General features: G+C 39.9%; 1 protein-coding gene and 1 long non-coding RNA gene across 2 annotated transcripts in view; one reads left to right on the top strand and one right to left on the bottom strand.

Moving 5' to 3' along the window:
• Positions 1-19,881, bottom strand: part of kcnd1 (potassium voltage-gated channel, Shal-related subfamily, member 1) — an 80,676-nt gene that overhangs the window by 20,514 nt on the left and 40,281 nt on the right. The window lies entirely within an intron of this gene.
• On the top strand, positions 4,060-5,232 carry LOC146685194 (uncharacterized). The gene is made up of 2 exons (XR_014917106.1): positions 4,060-4,392; positions 4,985-5,232. It is a non-coding gene; the product is annotated as an uncharacterized LOC146685194 (long non-coding RNA).

Here is a 19,881-nt window from a genome sequence, read left to right as displayed (position 1 = left end):
ACCAACTTCTAATAGCCATCTTATCACAGATGCTTCAAAATTCTCATTAAAACTTGTAAAATGATTTTTTTTTTTTTCAAATGGTGAGCGCAGCCGTATACAGAAAAACAACATTTATAAGCTGCAGTATTACAGGCGGCAGCACAAATGGATTTTCAGGTGTAACAAGAGGATGATACAAACGCTTTAAATCAGTTAAGCAGCTGTGAAACTAATATTCAGCACATCACTCATCAAGCCAGCTAACCCCAAATGTTCATGACCTTTTTCCTGTTTTTGGATAGAAGGGCTTGAGACAACAGAGATAGAGCTTAACTTTTTCTTTTCTGGGTTCAAGCAGATACCTGTCTGTTAGTATTACTGACATCCACTACATGCAGGTGTATCCCACAAACCAAATAGCAGGTAGACTTAGCCTCCTGTAGGACTGCATCAGACACCACCTGGGTCTGGGTGCAATTCCCCCCTCCAGGGGCAAGGGTACCTAGACCCGGTTTGTAGAGTACGCTTGGGGAGTGTGATTGTGTGTACAGCGTCTCTTTATGTCTGTCTCCACGTTGGTTGAGTGTGGAGTGAGTGCATATGAGAGCATGAGGGTGGGAATGGATGTTTGTGTCTGTGTGTGCCTGTATTTCTGTGTCTATATGTCAGGTTGGGTATCAGACGCCACCTCTCTGGGGACACCTCAGGCCCTCCAAGGTTTGGAGGCCTATCTCCACCCACCACCACTTCCCCTGCCGGTGGCGGACTCCCTCAGGTGTCGGTGTGTTGGTGGTTCTTTGTGTCTGGGGGTGGGCGTCCGGGTACACACCGGCTCACTCCTTGGCGGCCGCTTGTCGGGGCCTGGGGCCTGGGGCTCGCTCGGGCCCCTTTGGAGGTGGGGTGCCCCCGGCCTCTCGGCCTAGGGCTCGGTCACTCAGGCGCAGCTGGGGGCCGGCGGAGCTCACGGGCGCGTCACTGCAACTCCCCCTGACTTCTGCTCCGCGGCTGCTGGGCGAGCCCTCATCTGGGACTCTCCTCAGCTCTTACTGGGACAGTGGCGCGGCTGCCCCTCTGTTGGTCTTCCATGGTCTCTTGTGTTCTGGGGGCCTCTGGATGTCTGGAGTTTTGATCTCCTCCATACCCGCTTCACACCCTGGAGGACGGGGCTGTGGCCCCCCCACACTCCCTAGCAGATCATTACATGGAGAAACCTTTGGAATGCAAGCATGCTGATCCACACAGGTATGCACACATGGGTATTCACAGACGCGGACTAAAGCTTTCTTGGCTGCTGCCTCAAAGCACACTGTGCGCTGTCTATCTTGCGTGCTGCACAATATCGTTTATTACTTAGTAAATACTGATATCTATGACTAGCTAGTTTATTGTGATGGTGCTTTGTTTTCTCTATTATTATGTTGCTCTTTGTTGTTTGCTGTCTCCTCTGTTTGTTTTTGTTTGTTTGTTTGTTTGTTTTTTTTCTCCATACAGGTGACCCAGGAGTTTGTTTTTTTTTTTGTCTCTCTTCCCCCCCCTTTCTCACAGTCTCTTCTCCCCTTTGGTTTTCTTTCTTTCTCTCCCCCTCTCTCTCTCATTCATTCCCCCTGTCCTATTTATTAAAAAAAAAAAAAAAAAAAAAAAAAATGACAAAGGATGAACTGAAGCTCTGCCATCACGTAATGTCGCATACTGCTGTTTCTGATGTCATTTAGAAAAAAAAAAAAAAAAAAAAAAAGGACTGCATCATGGGGACTGTAGTAACCTCTGTCTCTCTTCCACAGAATGTCTTTATCCTGTCTTCCTTTTCTCACCCCAACCAATCACAGCAAATGGCCCCGCCCCTCCCTGAGCCTGGTTCTGCTGGAGGTTTCTTCCTGTTAAAAGGGAGGTTTTTCTTCCCACTGTCGCCAAAGCACTTGATTGTTGGGTTTTTCTCTGTATGTATTATTGTGAGTCTACCTTACAATATAAAGCAGCAATAATGCTCTTGGAGCTAAATAAATAAACTTGAATTAAATATATTCTGGGTTGAAACTTTAAAATCTTTTTTTATTATTTTTAGTAATAAATCTCAGCTCTGTGAATGTGAAATATAAAAGAAATTACAGATTGACAATGATTTCATTTTTAATAAAAAATGACTGATGCTGTCTTTTCAATCTATCTTCTACCTTTTATAGCAGCCGGTGATTTTTGAATTAGTTTTTTGCATTCCCACTAAAACTGAAATATTCTTTAATACTCCTAAATATCGTTTTCAGTCTTTGTGCTGAGAGAGTCTAGGCTGAATATTCAATATACTGAATACTCTGTGGATATTCGTTGAAAGATTATCACGTCAGTTTTTGCTGATCGCTGTTTTCTTTGTCTTCAGACTTATAGCTAATCAAATATAAAGTATGAAACGTTTTTATACAGCAAAGATTGGCACAGCAACAGCAATGTCTGATAAATGTCATGCAATCATGGCTCATTTGCTTTCTGTTATTATTGTGCGTTTGCTGTTTACTGCTGGACCTAAATTATGAGACATATTTAGCTTTTCCTCTTTTAATACCAACAAACACGCACACGCTCCATTTCTCTCTCGTAGCTGTAAAGCGTCCTCCTTGTGTTTGTGAGTTTTTACTACCAGACGGCAGCAGTAAATCTGCAGTGGCCCTCCGTCCAGAGCCAAACATTACACGCAGTGCCCCTTTAATGGACCATAAATTAGCTTTGATGCGGCTGCCTGTTGGTTTGAGGGAGTGTGTGTTGAATGGAGGCATACCATGGTGAAACAGATCCAATAAACATGGAACCAACTTGTCTGAAAGATAAAACAAAGCTGTCGCACTTATGTGCAGCTAAAGTTACATTAAATATGTTCATATCTTTTATTTTTGTGTCACAGAAATCAATTCAAGTTTTAAATTAAGGCTTAAAACAGTCTCATCAGCGTCCTCAGCCCACAGCCTTTACAATGAAATGTAATCAGGAAATGATTTATAATTACGAATCTCGCTGATTCCCACTTGAACATGTCGCCTGTTTCCTCATTTATCCACATGGTTTCTGTTTGGATGTTTTGGTGGTATCAAACACCATCCTTCTGGAAACATCATGCCAGCAGCTCCTCGCTTTATTCTTTGCAAAGACTGTAAACTGTAAGAAAACAGATGGATTTAAAGTACTGGGCCACTTAAACACTGCGCCTGCAGAAGCTGCTCGCCCATGGAAACCTAAGCCTTGAAGCTCCTGGTGCACAGCTTTGTGCTGATGTTAATGCCACAGGCAGTCTGCAGTTACTGATTCAGCAGACTGTTGGTGAGATTTACACCATCAGCTCCACTGCTCTGAAATGCGGCTGCAGAATGTGACAGAGTGGTTTCTAAAGACTTCAGTGTGGCAATAACATTGCTTATATTTGACTGTGGAACATCTAACAGGAGAGACGTTTCACAAAGTGACTGATTTGCGCATCTTTAGCACATCCTATTCTTTCCCAAATGATTGTAAAAGTAGACTGCGTGGCCAGGTGTGTGATTTTATACACTTGTGACAATATGACTGAAAACACCTGAATTCAAAGATTAAGAAGCATGGCCCAATACTTGAGTGTGTGTTTATTTAAGATTTCTTTCCATCCTGTATCAGAGCCAGGTATTATCTATTAGTAAACACAACCTGCAGCCAGAGGTAGACTTTCCCCACTATGATTAAAATCGATGCAGCGTTCTTGTACTTTCTTTCTCTTGCATCAGTTTTTTGTTTTGTTTTTTTGCATCAAGGTTCAATAACTTCAGTGTGTCTGAGGCTGTTTGATTAGGTGGAAGATTTTTTGTTCCCCAGTCAGGCCTGTTTTTCTTATTTATAAATTAAGGTACTTTTTAAGCAGATCTATAAAAATATGGCGTAGAGCTCTGGATGGATCTATGGTGGATCTAAAGATGAAGAAGAAGAAAAGAAGATCAAAAGGTCAACCAACTACATTACCCAGAGTGGCCCGAAGGCCCACAGCCATTCAGCAGAAAATAATCTCAAACATAAAGCATGGTCAACCTATGAGCCACCTCCTCTATAATGTACACAGCAAATTCAAAAGTGTTAAATTTTTTGGTGTTAATAGTCTTCTTGCAAAAGTAGAGTTAATTTTACTCTAAGCAGAGTCACATTCTTTTAATGTAACTCTGAGGTGTAAAATGATAGTAGTTAAAATCGAGTGTTAAAAATGAGTGTTTCTCTGTCAAATCTGGAGGTGTTACAATGGAAACATTAACTCTTGACCTCTTAACTCTGAACTCCTAGAGGGGCTATGACACCAACAGAGTAAATTCACAAACTCCGCCCCCAGCACGGCTCCAATCGAAGCTGAAGTGAAGCCGTTTCAGAACATTTTGCTCTACATATTTGAGTTGTTTGCCATGCTTGGTAAGTCATTTTTTCAAAGATTGTTTCAATTATTATTATTAGCTTTTACTTCTGTGGCTCTTTGGAGTTGAGACAAAGCTGTGTGAAAGGCATTAGCCATGTTGCTCGCTGATAGCATAATATTCTGTTTTAGCTAGCTGAAAGGTATTGTTTGCGGGCAAATACCACAGCCTTGAAAAAAAGCTTGCATGTGAATTTTCAGTCAAACGTTTGGTCAAATACACCTAAAACAATGTCTAGAATGTGAAATGTTGGTATAATGGTGCTACTTGAAGCCTGAAAACGATCGCCCATAAAAAAAAACCAAAAAACGAGCAAACAGCAGTAGCAGACGTCCTGACTGGGTTCTACGTTAGCATTTAGATCCCTCCAGAGTTTTGTGCACACGGTTTAGGTAAAAATGAAAAAGGTTGAGGTTTTACATTTAGTTCAGTATTACCTGTTGCCTGTGTCCTTGTCTTTTGGGAAAATACTTTACACAAGTAATGGCTCAAAGAGGATTCCTTTTTTTTTTTTACTGTGCTGCAATTGTTTACTGGATTATTTGTGCCGTTAATTAGTGTCAACTAATTTTAATTCAATCTCCACACAGGATATGCTTGTGAAGATGGAATATGGGGGAGAGCAGAAGTGCGTTGCAGTTCCACAAAGTGATGAATGAAGGACATGCATATTGTATTGAAGAAATAAGTGATGAGATGCTGTTATTTGCATTTACCATGTCAGACCTTTTGATAAACAAAATTCTAATGAAAGTGAGAACATGTATACTGTTACATCTTTCAGAAAATGTTTTGAAATTGTGGTGCACAGTTCAGAATAAATGTTTTTCAAAAACCATTGCATCTTTTTAGTAAATGTTTATTTCCAAAAGAAATTTCTAGAAGTTCAGAACAGTAAAATTCCTGCTTTTTAGAATGAATCAGAAGATAACTCTTACGTAGTTAAACTAAAATACTCTTTGAGAGTTAATATATAAACTCTTAACACCAAGTGTTAAATTATCAACTCCAGACAGATTTGGTGTTTAACACTAAATCAGAGTTAACGTACCAACTCTCCAAAAAGAGTTAATTTAACACTCTCTGGTGTGGACCCATATAGACACTTTAATAGTGTTGAAATCAAATCCGACAGTGTTAATTTGGACATGCTGGATTTGCTGTGTATAGACACATTGTATACGGATTATAGAGTACATACTCACATAGTGCTCAGAGTGCAAAGGCACAGACTCACAATGAAGCCTGATTTATATTTAACTCATTCAGACAAAAACATGACTTTAATGGTTTATCTTATTCACTGACCCAAAGAGTATTACTGCACGCACACACACACACACACACACACGCACGCACGCACGCACACACGCACGCACGCACACACACAGTGTAGAGTCTGATATTCTATCATTTCCACAATTTCCATGAAGATGGAAACTGTACAGTTATTGTACAGTAGCTGTAGCATGTTAGCAGCTTTAAAGCTACAGCTGATTTTTTTAAATGTTTTTCAGTCTGAACGAATTAAGGAAATGAATGAATATGAATGCCGTCTTATTCATTCAAATAGCATTTGTGTAATGGCATGTGTACCGGGATGTTCAACGTGCCTCTGACAGACGGAGAGCATGTGCATCCTTTAACACATGAAATAAAACATTAATTAGATAGAAAAATTTAATTTCCATGTTTTCTTGAGTGACTGTATCAATATTTCTGATGATACAGAGTCATTTCACATGTTTGTGCTGGTCAGAAAATGAGTTGCAAATCATGTGATGAACATAGAATTACCACATGGAAACAGCACAGTGCCGTTCGCTGTATCTCAGGCTGCTAATGTGTTCAGTTTGCTGAAAAAGATGAACAAAAGCTCTGAACAAGTGAAACAAAGTGAGCTGGAGCACTGCTGAGCTGGAGCTTGACCAAAGCTGAGCTTGGGAAAGCCTGGCCAGACTAAAGTCGCACATCAGTCATAGCTTAGCTGAAGTTTAGCTGGACTTTAACTGCAGCCAAAGCAGCATTTAGTTACACTTCACCACAGGTTAGTAAAGCAAATGATCTGAAATTAGCCAGATCTCATCCAGATCTGAGCTGACGTTCAGTTTACCTGGATTTCTGCTAAACAACATTTTTAGTTACCGCTCAGCCAAAGGTGCTCACCATGAACTCACTCAGACCGCGATGGATGCTCAACCAGCAGAGGTCAGTAAAACGAAGCTATTCAGCTCAGAGTAAAGTTGCTCTTTATAATGTAGAAGGTTGTGGCTGCAGAGTGGGGTGATTAAACCAACTAAGACTCTGTGTGTGTGTGTGTGTGTGTGTGTGTGTGTGTGTGTGTGTGTGTGTGTGCGCCATCCAATATTAAATAATGGATGGCAGCATTAGAGGGCTTGTAGCTGGCATGTCGAGAGAGGCATTAGAAAGTTTATATTGTCTCTCCGTGCATCGCTCCCTCCTTTCTCCACACATTTCCTTTATTTCTTTCCCTCTCTCGTACCCTTTCTGTTCTCTCCTCCATCTCTCTTGCCATCTCCCATTTCTCTCTTCTTCCCGCCCTCCTGTTTCTCCTGGGTCATTATCTAGAGCTGCTGGAGCCAAGTCTCCGTCCTGCAGCAGGAGGAGGACAACACATCGAGTGGTAGCTTGACACGAAGCCAGAGGAGGGAGATGGAAGGAGGAGGAAGCAAAGGAGGGAAGAAAGGAGGGAGGAAAGAGGAGGTTGAGTGAGGACAGTCAAGAGAAGGGTGAAGAGAAAGAGAAAGAAGAAGGCGAGAAGGTCAAGATGAACAAAGTGTGAGAGAGAAGAGGAGGAAAAACAGCATATACTGAATCTGTAAATCTCAAGCATGTGCAGTCACATACAGACCTTACTATTTACTTACTCAACCTTTTAATCATATTTTCTGTAAAACGGGAGTTATTTATAAACCCAGCAGTGCCTACAGGCTAAGTGTCCTCCACACTGCACATGAAAAGAAATCTGCAGGAGAAGCTAAACACTGAATCGTTTATACCTTTATTTATTTATTGGTCTGAACAGTGGTTAACATGGAAAATACTGAGAGACCCTGTAAAAGATGCAACATTAATAAAAATGACAGCTGTTGTGCCTCAGAAACTCTCATAGCATTTAAAGTTAGAAAAATGTATTGTGCCAAAAAATGAAACATTATTTTAAAGAAATCTAAGAGTGAAAAATCAGAGTTGGACAAACTCAAAGCCTAATGATAAGAAATTACACTTTACTGTAGCTGGTTTCACTGAAATCTGAAGGTTTTTTATCTTTTCTCTTTTACAGTGTATACATGTGAAAAAGGAGAAAATGAAAGCTGTCTGAATCCAGCGGAGCAAAACGGTCTCATTCAGATATCTGACTGTAGTGACCCTGCAGCTGGAGTTGGAGCCAGCCGTCGTCATAAATGACGGTTTTACAAAAGGGGAGTGTCTCGGGAGGCACGGGTCAGCCCAAATATTCTGAGCTGCTCTCTCAGCATGTTAAATATTTCATGGCCAGAATTATGTCATCCTGCACCGAGCCACGATACCAAAGACCAGACAGACACAAGCCGAGAGGGGGAGGCTGGCGAGGAAAGATGGAAAACACTGGGAAGGTTGGAGAGTCACTCGAAATCTAAAAACTGATTCCCAGCCATAAGGACTAAAAGACAAGCAAATGCTGCTTCCCAATTGGAGCAGATAGAAATCCAATAATGCCGAGTCAGCCAATGGAACACAGAGACCGATCCTTATCTCCCACCTGTAATAGGGGAGCCAGCCAATCACAATCTAATAGAGGGGCAGACAGCCAATGATAATTCGTTTAGTGAGAAGAGCAGGAAGGACAATCAAATTGTAGGGAGAGCCACCCGATCAGATACAATGGAAAAAGGAGAGAAGAGCTGAAATGAAAATTTAAGGACTTTTAAAAATGTATTTCTTAATATTTGTATTTTACTATTATTTCAAAATGGGGAAAAGCCTTCGAGCTTGTACATCTTCCAACTTTTTGCATTTATAAAAAAAACAAAACGTAAAGAAAAAGAAGAAGGTTGAAATGTATCCACTCAAACTCAGCTTAATATGATTGGATATTTAAGCTCTTTTCTTTTGATTTTTAAACAGCGTACGGGCACACAGAGGAGTGGCGCTCGACTGCTTTTCTTTCAGTCATCACAAACGTGGAATATGTTCATCACTAACTCAGCACTTGAAATAATCGCACTTTGATGTGTTTACGTGGTCCAAAAGCTTTAAATTAGAACCACTTTTAGAACAGCTGCTCTTAAGTGGAAGCTTTGGGACATTTTCATTATCATTTTTGGAAGTTGGAACGTCTTTCATACCTAAAATGTTTTCACAGGTTCTTCACGGAGAGCAGTCAATGTGACCTGAAATCACAGATCCTTAAACATGATGCCAGATTTTCTTTTTGTATATTTTGAACATTTTTATAAGACAAAAAAAAAACAGAACCACAATCATCCTCTCCTGCAGTGACTCCATGACTTACAGCAATGCTTCTTATGTTTGCATCTTTGTCTGTGTCACAAAAATTCCTTTTTTATCAACTTTTCTCACTGGCTGAAAAGACCTTCATGCAAATGTTGCACCAACAACCCAGAATACAGGTGCCAGTGGGTTTTCTATAAAACCTTAGAAAAAAATGGGACAGTGAGCAAAACAGCTGAAGGCATGAGTGTGTACACAAAAAGACCTTTTAATACCAGAAGAGAAGAAAAGAATCTGCTGAACATTCAACAAAATCCCCTCAGTGCAAACAACCAACAACCGCACAACAACAAGATCCAACTCAGAGTAGAAAGAGTTACAGCAAATCCTCCATCGCCTTCATGGCCGGAACAACCTCCAGAGGCGCCTCGGGGCAAAAATGCACCGTTAAGCCTCCAGAGACCTTTGCGATACGCATCGGTGTTATTACTCACGAGCAGGCAATTCAATTGTGTTCATATGGCGCCGGGTCAGGAAACTTGTCTCAAAGAGCATAATTGTAAGATGATGACCAGAAACCAGTCGTTACTCTATAGTTGACCTTAGTTATACAGAGGATCAATTATTTTAAGTTATATTCTATATAAAATGAAATACAGGATGTGTGGTTTCCCAGTTATCTGTAATAGATATATGTGATTTCGATTACTGGCCCGACACTCGGAGATATTTGAATTTGTTCATTTAGGATGTAACAAATAAACCTTATTGAACAGTCAAACAATCCAAATACGCACTAAATAAAAACACTTCCAGATGTGCTTGTAATTAACTGTTGGCGTCAGCTTTGCTGTACTTTTATGGTTTAATATGACACCAAACAAGACAGATGTTGGCACGGTTATTTTTTTCACAAATTTGTAAATAATGATGTTATGTAAATCCAAACAATATGTTAATACATTTTTGGCAGCACTGCTGATCCACATCAGACTTCTTATTTATACAATGGTTTTCATGCAATCTAAAGCAGAATGTAAACTGATACAGCAATATGGTAGTTATGAATATTCATATTAAATGTGGCAACTTTCCAATGTTTAAAAGCTCTTCTGTGACCCAAGAGCTCAGACTTTAGCGTAGTCCAACAGGGTTACCGACGGTTCCCTCGTCTTCCAGGAGGAGCTGTTATTACAGATGTCTTCATACAGCCATCTGCTGCACACATGACGCGCTCATCAGGACTCAACCTGGGTAACAACGTGACGTTAAATGCAAGTTTACATCAGCGTACAGAAGAAGTGATGTTTTTTTTTTTATTGTGATCGAATGAAATATTCAAATACACCCAGGCCATTATGTGCCATGACGAGCAGGCAAAATTGACGTTACATTATTTAAATGTCTGCTGTCAAATTTGCAGATATAATTTTTGTGTTCATTTACACCTTTTAAGGAGGTGGGGTTGTGCAGAGGTGACAACAACTCTTTAAAGTATGATTTTGTTCAACAGTTTTGTTATTGAAAGGCAGAAAACTGGTCTGAAGATCAGAAGTTGGTCTCAACTGACTGTGTGCGTCTGTGTGTGTTTGACTGACAGCAGCAGAGAAACTGCCAGAGTGCTGATGTTACACCGTAACAAGAGACGTAAACACCATTCGGATAAGGTTTTCATTTCAGGGATTTTAATCCAGTCCCGAGCATTTGTGTCATCGCTGCATTAATAATTACAGCTAAAATGAGCCTTTTCCATTTCCTGCATTTTATCAGCTCTCTGTGAAAATTAACTTTTGCATGCGATGAAACTACCTGACCAAACAAATGAGTTAATGCAGCTTCTAGGAACACTCAATATTTTACCATCTATGCTTCACACAACTGCAGTGAAAAGCGGTGGGAAAAGGGGTGAAATTTGGGGGTTTGAGCTTCCTGTATGGCTCCCCGTGAGTGTCCTCTTCTGCCTCCAAACTGTTTGAATTGTTCTTCACAAGGACACCGGTATCGACCGGACAAGTTTGATCACCAGCTCAGTTTGTTTTTCCTCTCTGAAAACTTCTATTCTGGGTTACATCAGGCTGCTAAAAGCCTCTCTGCTCTCCTCCTCTTTCCATCCTCATCTTTCCCTTCCTTCCTCCATCACCTCTCCTCCTTTTCCTAAATCCTGTGCTCTCCTTCTGTCTGCTCCCTTTCTTTCTCCTCTCCTCCTCCAGTGTAATCCACGGCCATGTTTAATTGATAGAGTGATGATGAAAGTTGCAGGAGGAGGGATGGTTGTTCCATGTTTTCTCCTCCTCTGGTGAAGGAGATCCAGCTCTTTAAGCAAACTGAAATCCTGCCTCTCCATCCCCTCTCTCTCACGTTCCTTTCTCTGTTATTTAAGCTCTTGTTTTTTATTTCCATGCATTCCTTTACTCTTTTTAAATCTCACCTTTTCCTCTTTCAGTTTTTGCATGAAACCATCTTTTGCAAAGATAGCATCCTTGTCTGAAACCCTAAGATATGGCTGAAAGCTGCTGTCACACTTAGATTCAGGTAAACACCTTTAAATACAGGTATGGACAAGAGCTTTGAGTCCCTGGAAACTGTAACAACCCTTTTGGGTTATAGCACCACTAGGGGGGGTTGCCCTAATAGCTTTGGGAGTCTCCTAGTGGGTGTGTGTTGTTAGCGGCAGCCATTCCATGCTGCTCATGTTCTTTTATCTCAAAAGAAACCTTACTGTTGTGACAAGCTGGCGCCGGCAATACCAATGTCCACACATGTATGCACGGACGAGTACAGCCGTGGAGACCTGGCTTATAAGGTGTAATGTTGCTGACAGCGAATAAAAGTCTGTCATTGGATTTAACCGACTGGCTTCAGGTTGTTCGGCTAACCCCCACACCACACGCTAGCCGCTCCTTCCTCGCCAGACCGACGTTACAGAACACCCCTTAAAACCATGAAGATATAATCTTTAATGCAAATGTTTTGGCTTTACATTACCTTCTGATAGCCTTTTGTGACATTATTACAGTTCTCATCCAAGCCAGCAGAGATCTGTTATAAAACCCATAGTTTTACCTCATGGAGTATGATGGACAAACAAGGTTTTGTCAAAGCAGTCTGATTGCTTTAAACAGAAGGTGACAACTTAGAAAAATGTCAATCCATCAGTAGTAAAAACCCAACTACAGGACTGACAGGGGAGAATTTTTATATTGCAAAGTCCCTCCTTTGTGAATCTGACTGCCTCCTTCATCCCCTCCTGCTGTCTGTTACATTCATTATTAATAATTTAGATTCAATTGCATCAATACCTTACAGCAATTGATCTCAAGTTTTAAAACTGAGCCTTTGATAAAACAAATGTTAAATGCACCCAACTGAAAAAATGGGAAGATTGTTGTGAGAGAAAGGAAGCAAATAATAAACAGACAGACACGTGATACCCGACGACGGGTGAGCTACAATCAAAGAAATCCCAAAAATAAGACGGAAAGTCTATTTTCAGCATCAGAGTGGTTGTGTTGTTATCTGAAGCTTAGACTTCCAACATCCAGATCAAAGTGAATCAAACTCTACTGTACAGTGACATCAGAGACATTCTGGACACGTTTTACGAGCAAAACGAGCTCTGCTCACGTGGTCCGCTCGCTGACGTCATGGCGTCTTATTTATTTCATCAGGAAACGAACCCTGACAGAGACGTCAGCTTCCTCCTCTTTCAGCCCACCAGACCATGTCACAATAAAGACCTCAGAGTGATTCATCATAAACCAGATATGATATCAGGTCCAGCGTAACCCTGTCCCAAAAGCTCCACTCATCACCTAAAAACCATGTGTTGCCTCGGAACAAGTGAACGCATTGTTTTTATGAGGATTCTTGAATATGACTTGTGCTTTGTTACAACTTTGTTTAGCCCTTTAAGCAATGACCAACATCTGCTTCATATTAATAGATACAACGAGCTGCTCTAATTGCCCTCCATCAACAGTGCAACGTAATGCATCTTCAATTAGAAAGAATGAAAAACCATTATCTGGTCTGACAGCTCTGCAGATGTGGCTTGGTTTGGGAAAGTTGCAACAGTTAAATGAAACCATGAAAACAGTAAGTGAGTCCAAAAGCCACAGCGATCCATTCTGCTGTGATTATGCAGCCACACTAATGTAGAAAATGTCCATGTGACTCAGAGATTGATGAGGATGGAAGTTACTGTGCTGAGGCACAAGTGAAAAAGTTGTGCATGACTTAATGCATCTAATCTTATGTTTGGAGTATATTTGAAAAAAATTAGATGTGTGTTCAATTTTGAAAAGTTACCAGCTGGGCTTGAATGTTGTGGGGAAGAGGGAAAAGCAAATGGACAGCTGATAAGAGAAACTTTATATTTTAAAGAGAGGGGTACATTATAAGTTGCCTGTAACGTTAATTTTGCTAGTCTAGCAAGTGTTTTTCCAATCTTTAAATGTGGGGGTCAAGGGGAAATGAGGATAGGCCAGAATGTACAGGAGGGACGTTCCAAGAGCAGGTTTAAATAACAAAAAGCAAGCCTTTTTTTACTGTTATGAAATCCCTAAGAAAGGCAAAGTCTGAATAGAAAGCAACAACAAAAAATACAGGTAAACACAGGTAAGAAAGAGACACAGGTGGAGCCAAACCCAAGTGAAACTAATCAGGGTGAAGCAGACACAAAGCAAGATCAAATATGATGCAAAAGAAAACGAAGTAGTAAAATAGTAAGTACTCAAAAGACAATGAACATTGAGACATGGGGACTAAAACTAAACAGAGGGAAGCATGGAAGGCACAGAGATCTGTCCAACAGCCAAGAATCACAGCTGTCACAAATGATGAGCTCAAACAGAGAATAGACTGTCAGAGAAAATATTCTGACTGTTGGATACATGCAGGGCTTACGACATTTTAGATAAGACTTCAATAATGTTACTTAAGGTTTTAAAGTTTTATTTTCATAGTTATTCAGTAATGACTCTTTTCTACCTGCAGGGAAAGTGATGATCAGGAGCAATCTTCTTACTTTTTCCCCACAGACAGCCGTTTTCTGACCTTCCACATGGTTGATGTCTGTGATGTGTTGAGCATTTTTAGAAGGTAACTACGATTAAATGATGGATCAGAAAAGGCCAATACCTTTAGAGTAGGCCATTTCATTCAGGTGTGTACATAATGTAGACTCCCACACAAAGGAGGAAGCCCTGACTGGTTGTTGCTTGGTGTTTGAGTGGTATCCTCGTTAGGCCTCTGTTTTAGCACTGGACTTAGACTTCTTGACCTATTTACTGCTGACAAAAACAGTAAGAGTTGTTTGACCTGCTTCCAAACATGCCTGCCAAATGCAACTCAGATGAATGCACCATCATCATGTTTGCTGACGACACTGCTCTGATTGTTGGTGTCAGCACGGCTGACGAGTCAGCACACAGACAGGAGGTAAGAGCTGTGCGAATGAAACAACTAGATGTGAATAAAACATTAGACATTATAATGGACCCTAGGAAGTCCTGACAATAACGTCACTGCGTGTCAGCATATCTGCTGCCAAAAAGTTCAGGAACATCCCTAATTCTCTGCATCGACGTGACTAAAGGCCTTATCTGGGTATCAAACACTCCCTGGCATAATAAAAAGAAAAATAGCACTTATGGAGTTCTGTTATGACCCAGATTTGCCTCAGTGTGCTGGCAAGATAATGGTATGATCCTCTATTGATTAGTCTTTAATCCACTGGGAGATTTTAGAGCTGAAATATAAATATAACCTGAGAATCGATGTGGCAGTGAGCAGTGAGCTGTAGAGCGCTATTATTAGACTCTAGACACTGAAAATAAAACCAACTAAAACTCTCCCAAAATAACAGACATGCTGACAGTTTCTGTGTCCTCACTTTTGGACAAATGGTACATAAAATATCAAATAAACCATGAAAGCAACCATTACTCATCAGGTGAACAACCAGGAACCGCTTCATGTTCTGGTATAAGTTATTCAGCTTCAGGTGCTGTGTTGAAGTTTAAATGTTTATAATGTATAAAATATTGACAAGCTGTTTTACTTTTTGTTCTCAGCTGCAGGTTTATAATAAAATAATAATATAATAATATAATAAATAATCATGCAAGGCTGAGCTGAAAGAGAAGACATAAAGTAAATAAAAAAACGATGTACATCACATGAAAATACAACAATAAACTTAATAAACAATAAATTAAATTAAAGCCTTTTTAGCCATCCACAAAGCAAAATCCACACAATAAAAATCTTCATCACAAAATGGAAAATATCTTTTAATTTAAAACAATGTTTAAATTAAAAAGTAAAACAAGTTTGTGAATCTTATTTAAGATGTTCAGTCATGTTGGGTTTAAGGCCCCAAATGCAGACGTTAGAGTCAGACAGGTTACACAAACCAATGAACTATTTAAAAGAACAAACAATGAAACAAACAAAAACAGAAATTATATCAGAACAGGTCCAAAAGTTAGGAATACAGGGCGATCAAGAAATTAATAAAAAGACTGAAGAAAATACAAGATAAGCGAGAGACAAGAGGGTGATGGTCAAAAGAAACAGATGGGACCAATTCACAGGTGGAAACAATGAAGGCAACTGGAAAAGCAGGGTCAAAGAACAAAGGTAGGAAGTACGTATTTCAACACATGAGCCTTCAAAGTAAAACCTAAAGACAATTAGCCAACAAAGGCAAACATGAAGAAGGACGTGAACCTACAAAAAGACATAAACAAACTAATGAATATATATTTTCCTGATTTTGTTTTGTCTTTTCTTTTAATAAACAACTATTCTTGTACAATGAAAATCACACAAACTCAGGCATGCACATATATTCTCACATTTATTTACCAAAACTGTGCTTTATCATGTATGATTGCGCTGATGATCTATGTGCATGGATCTGTGAAGTGACTAAATCCACAGTGCTGATGGACACACCTCTGTGGGTTGTCCTCTAAAGGCAGTTTATGCTAGTGCTGGCAAATTAACCAGCGATGCTCTATTGCTTTGCTGTTTTTAAAGGCGCATGCAGCACTTCTAAACTTCTAATTTCACATATTTGTAGTTTTCAAGTTTTAAAAAATAATTCTGCGAGCTGCTTTTGTATGACACATAACTTATTTTTACTAATGAGGAGGTTTCTCATATAAACAGAGTGACCACGCCAGCTTCCACACAGCAAAGGGCACTTCAAATAAACCAATTATTTAAGATTAAAACAAATATACCGTTCTCTGTGGGCATTTCTTTTGACCTCAGGGAGCTTTACGTCAGTTCAGAGGAGAACAAAATCATTTGCTTTCTTTCTACATCTCCCTCTCTCTCTTTGTTTCTACGCCTCGTTCTTCCTATTTTCTGCCCTCTCATTTTCTCCTGTATTTACATCTCCCACGCTCTCTCCCTTCTCCCACCTACCCTCCTCCTCCTCCCCCTGCATACTCCTCTCCTTGTTATGAACTCATCGGTGTTTGTTGCTGAGAAGAAGCTCACGTTGTTTCAGAGCGTCTCTAATGTGCTTTATTTGTTCATTTTGCATAATCTACATTTCCATGTTTATTTTTACCTCTCTCTCTGTCTCTCCCTCTCTCTCGCTCACACACACACACACACAGACACGTGATTTGAATATCACATGATGTTTTAAATGTTTTAGATAAGCTGTACACGAAGAGAGAGGAAGAGGGAAGTGCAAAGCTAAGCTAAGGAAAGAGAAAGAAAGAATGAAAGAAGGAATGATGACACATTGATAAATAAACTGCCGTGTGCATGAGCATTGTGTTTGCTTTGACAAAGACGATGTTGCTCTCTGACTGGCTGCCAGATATCTGTTGAAGCGTTCACCGGTTTCACTGAAGAGTTGACTCTGTATGTAAACAGAAACATTTTACACTCATCTTACATCTTGTCATCGGTCAGAAACTTGGTCAAACCTCCTCAAGCCTGTTTCAAACCTGCAGGATGCTTTGACAGGACGATCCCTTCCAGATATTCCAGCCATCTTTAAATAAATTAAATCATCCCAACATCTTAAAGCGATTTTTAAAAGTCCACTAAAAAAAAAAAACAGGAAAAAGAATCTCTTGACCATTTATGACACCACCTCCTCTGCAACTTCTTCAAGATTTTCTCTAACCTCCATAATTCCTTGTGTAACAGGGATTATTGTAACTTCATAAAGAACATGGAACTCCAAGCAGCTATAACACCACAGACTTGGAACCCCCACAAAACAAACCTTCCCTGAGAATATCTAGAACTTTAGCAAGGACATTTGAAAAATGTGAAAAAAATGGAAAGTGGCCTAGAAGAATATTAATCACTTAAAAATCCAAAATCATTTTAAGGAATCAATGACTGTAAGGATTACAGGAATATCAAGGCATTAAGGTCTAGTGGATTCACACTAAGGATTTCTGGATTATCACCAGGAGTGTCTAGAACAAATCTAAAATATCTCATAAGAGGTTCCAGAAGCCTCAAACCCCCTAAATTACATACAGGGGTTCCTCAAGACCCCCGTAAACAACCCTGGAACATCTTTAAAGTTGTGCATCAAGATCCACATAGCATCAAAGAAGTCTTTTAATTTATCAAGGACACCAAGAACCTTCTAAAATTGTTCTTGAACGATTTGAAGGATAGAATAACCTAAATCTAATCACCTAAAAAAGCCCAACTAGCTTTCTAGCACTGAACAAGAGTTTATAAAGTCAGCAGTGCAGAACACAGAATCAATATGATACTCCAGGTGATAAATGATTAAAGCAGGAAAAGATTATATTATTCCTGAACTGTGTCACGGCTTTACTTTGTCAAAGTCATTAGTCACTTTCTAATATCAGTGGCCATCCATAGTTCATATTACACTAAACGGCTTAAATATCATCCTTGTCTTCTCTTCCTGTGCTCTTCTTTATTTCTCTTCCAACACTTCCCACTGTAGCTTCAGTGTCTGTAAATCAGCTTAATGTGAAATCTGTGCTGAGGGAAACAAGCTTTGACCCTCAGACGACCGGCATAGCTGCGAGCTTTATTGGAGGCTGTGGGGGAGATGATGGGAGGGCGGCAGAGGTCGACAGGTATATTCAGAGCTCAGATTTAATTTCCTCTGTTCTTCTCAATTGATTTTAAAGTTTTTACTGAGGACATATGAACATCAGGGTTTTTTTTAAAGCAGTCTAAGTTTTGGATAAGGTTGGTTTTTAGCAATGCTAAACCCTCTGAACAGGCACACGTTACCCTCTATAATAATGGACCAGCAGCAGCTGGGTGAAAAAACAAAAAACAAAATACAGGATTTCACCTTGGAACTGGAGACTTTCCTGTTTTTAATAGCAAGTCAGTCCCTACTATAGCTCTGTGTATTTATAACCCTGTAAAATAGAAGCACTCACACACTCAGAGAACACTGCATTTACTCACATTCATTTCTCAGAGACATCCTAACATAATAAGGAAATTAAACCAAGTCTTGACGACTTCACGCTTTAATCAGGGGCCTAACAGCTAAAGTGGTCAAAGCACAAGAAGCAGTATTATTATATTGTAGCATTTTTAGGCTCTAGAATACATGTTTTTGGAAGTTTATTGTAGGAATAGACCATACAATATACCAAACAATGACCTTGCCCAAAGTCTAACCAAGTACTTAAAAATGCAATTGAAAATGAAACTATAAAGTAAGTGTAAATATATTGTTAAAACATGTGATGCTAACACACTGTGACTGAAAATACTGGCAGCACCCAGTGGTTTCCCTCAACCTCATAGTAGATAAACCTATGATATCAATTCTCGAGTTATCGCATTCCCAAACTTGGGTGTCCACACCGCCCACCCGGCAGGGTCACCCTTTCATTTATGGCTCAGGGGTAAAGAAACTTGGCAGAATAATGGTACAACATGAGATGCAAATATTGATGCTATGAGTCGTGTAATTTAGGCAGAATTTGTGCTCTTTTTTTATCTGAAAAGAGACAGAAACCTGAGAGTTAATTATCATCTACATTGGACAACAGAAACAAAAGTTTAAAAGACCCAAAAATTAGACCCCAACTTGAGTTGATAAAGACTCTATTTTTTTTCCCCCAGAGGGAAGTTAAGTCTCCGCCCACAGTGCAGCTGTGTAAAGGTATTCAGGTCCCCAAGGAACATGAGCTCAGAACAGTTCAGACGACACTGACTTAAAGTGCATTCATTACCTGGAGACTTACCCTGACCTTAAACCAAGTCTTCACACTAGTTTTACAAATTATAGTCCATTATGCTGATGGGTCCTCACAGTGTCTCAATATAAATAGATCTATGTCCCCATAACATTAGTAAAAAGAGCACACACTCGTGTGTGTGTGTGTGTGTGTGTGTGGGTGGGTGGGTGGGTGGGTAGTTGGGTGCATGCACATGTCTGACAAACCATCTGTCTCAATTTCTGTCACATAAAATCATACTTTAATCAGATTATGACATCTTCTGACCACAAAAACCACCTGAAAAATCATAGGCTAGTGTACGTAACCATGGTAACAGCCCCAATCCCATTTAGACTCTGAAGCATGGAAGTAAGTGTGTGTGTGTGTGTGTGTGTGTGTTCGTGCATGTCAGGGGATTTGTGATGAAATGAGGATTTCCTAATCACAAAGCAACAAGATAAATTACTTTCTTGCCATGTTGAAGGACACTGTGAACGGTGTTTGGGTGCGTGTGCACGTCTCTGGGGTAAAAGTAAAGAATCAAATCCTTAATTACATTTTGCAATAAATTCCTGGTAGTGCTTGTTGAAGGGAAGAGACCGAGTGTGTGCACATGCTTATGTATCTCTGTGAGGACCAATGAAGGTTATTGAACTTGTAAGGACATTTCAGTCGACAGAGGGTTGAATGATTGTTCAGGTTTTATTTTAGTCTGAGGTCTAGGCTAGAAGCTATATTTCATCATATTATATTGTACAACTGATTAACATAAAATGTAATTCTGGTAAATTAAATATTTCTATTATGATAGATGATATCCA

Source organism: Copadichromis virginalis, linkage group LG20, assembly GCF_057382275.1.
Source record: "Copadichromis virginalis isolate Kocher_CV1m ecotype Utaka linkage group LG20, C_Virginalis_male_GT1.1, whole genome shotgun sequence".
Taxonomy (NCBI): Eukaryota; Metazoa; Chordata; class Actinopteri; order Cichliformes; family Cichlidae; genus Copadichromis; species Copadichromis virginalis.
The sequence above is the reverse complement of the archived record's forward strand: the minus strand, read 5'-3'. Positions and strand labels throughout refer to the sequence as shown.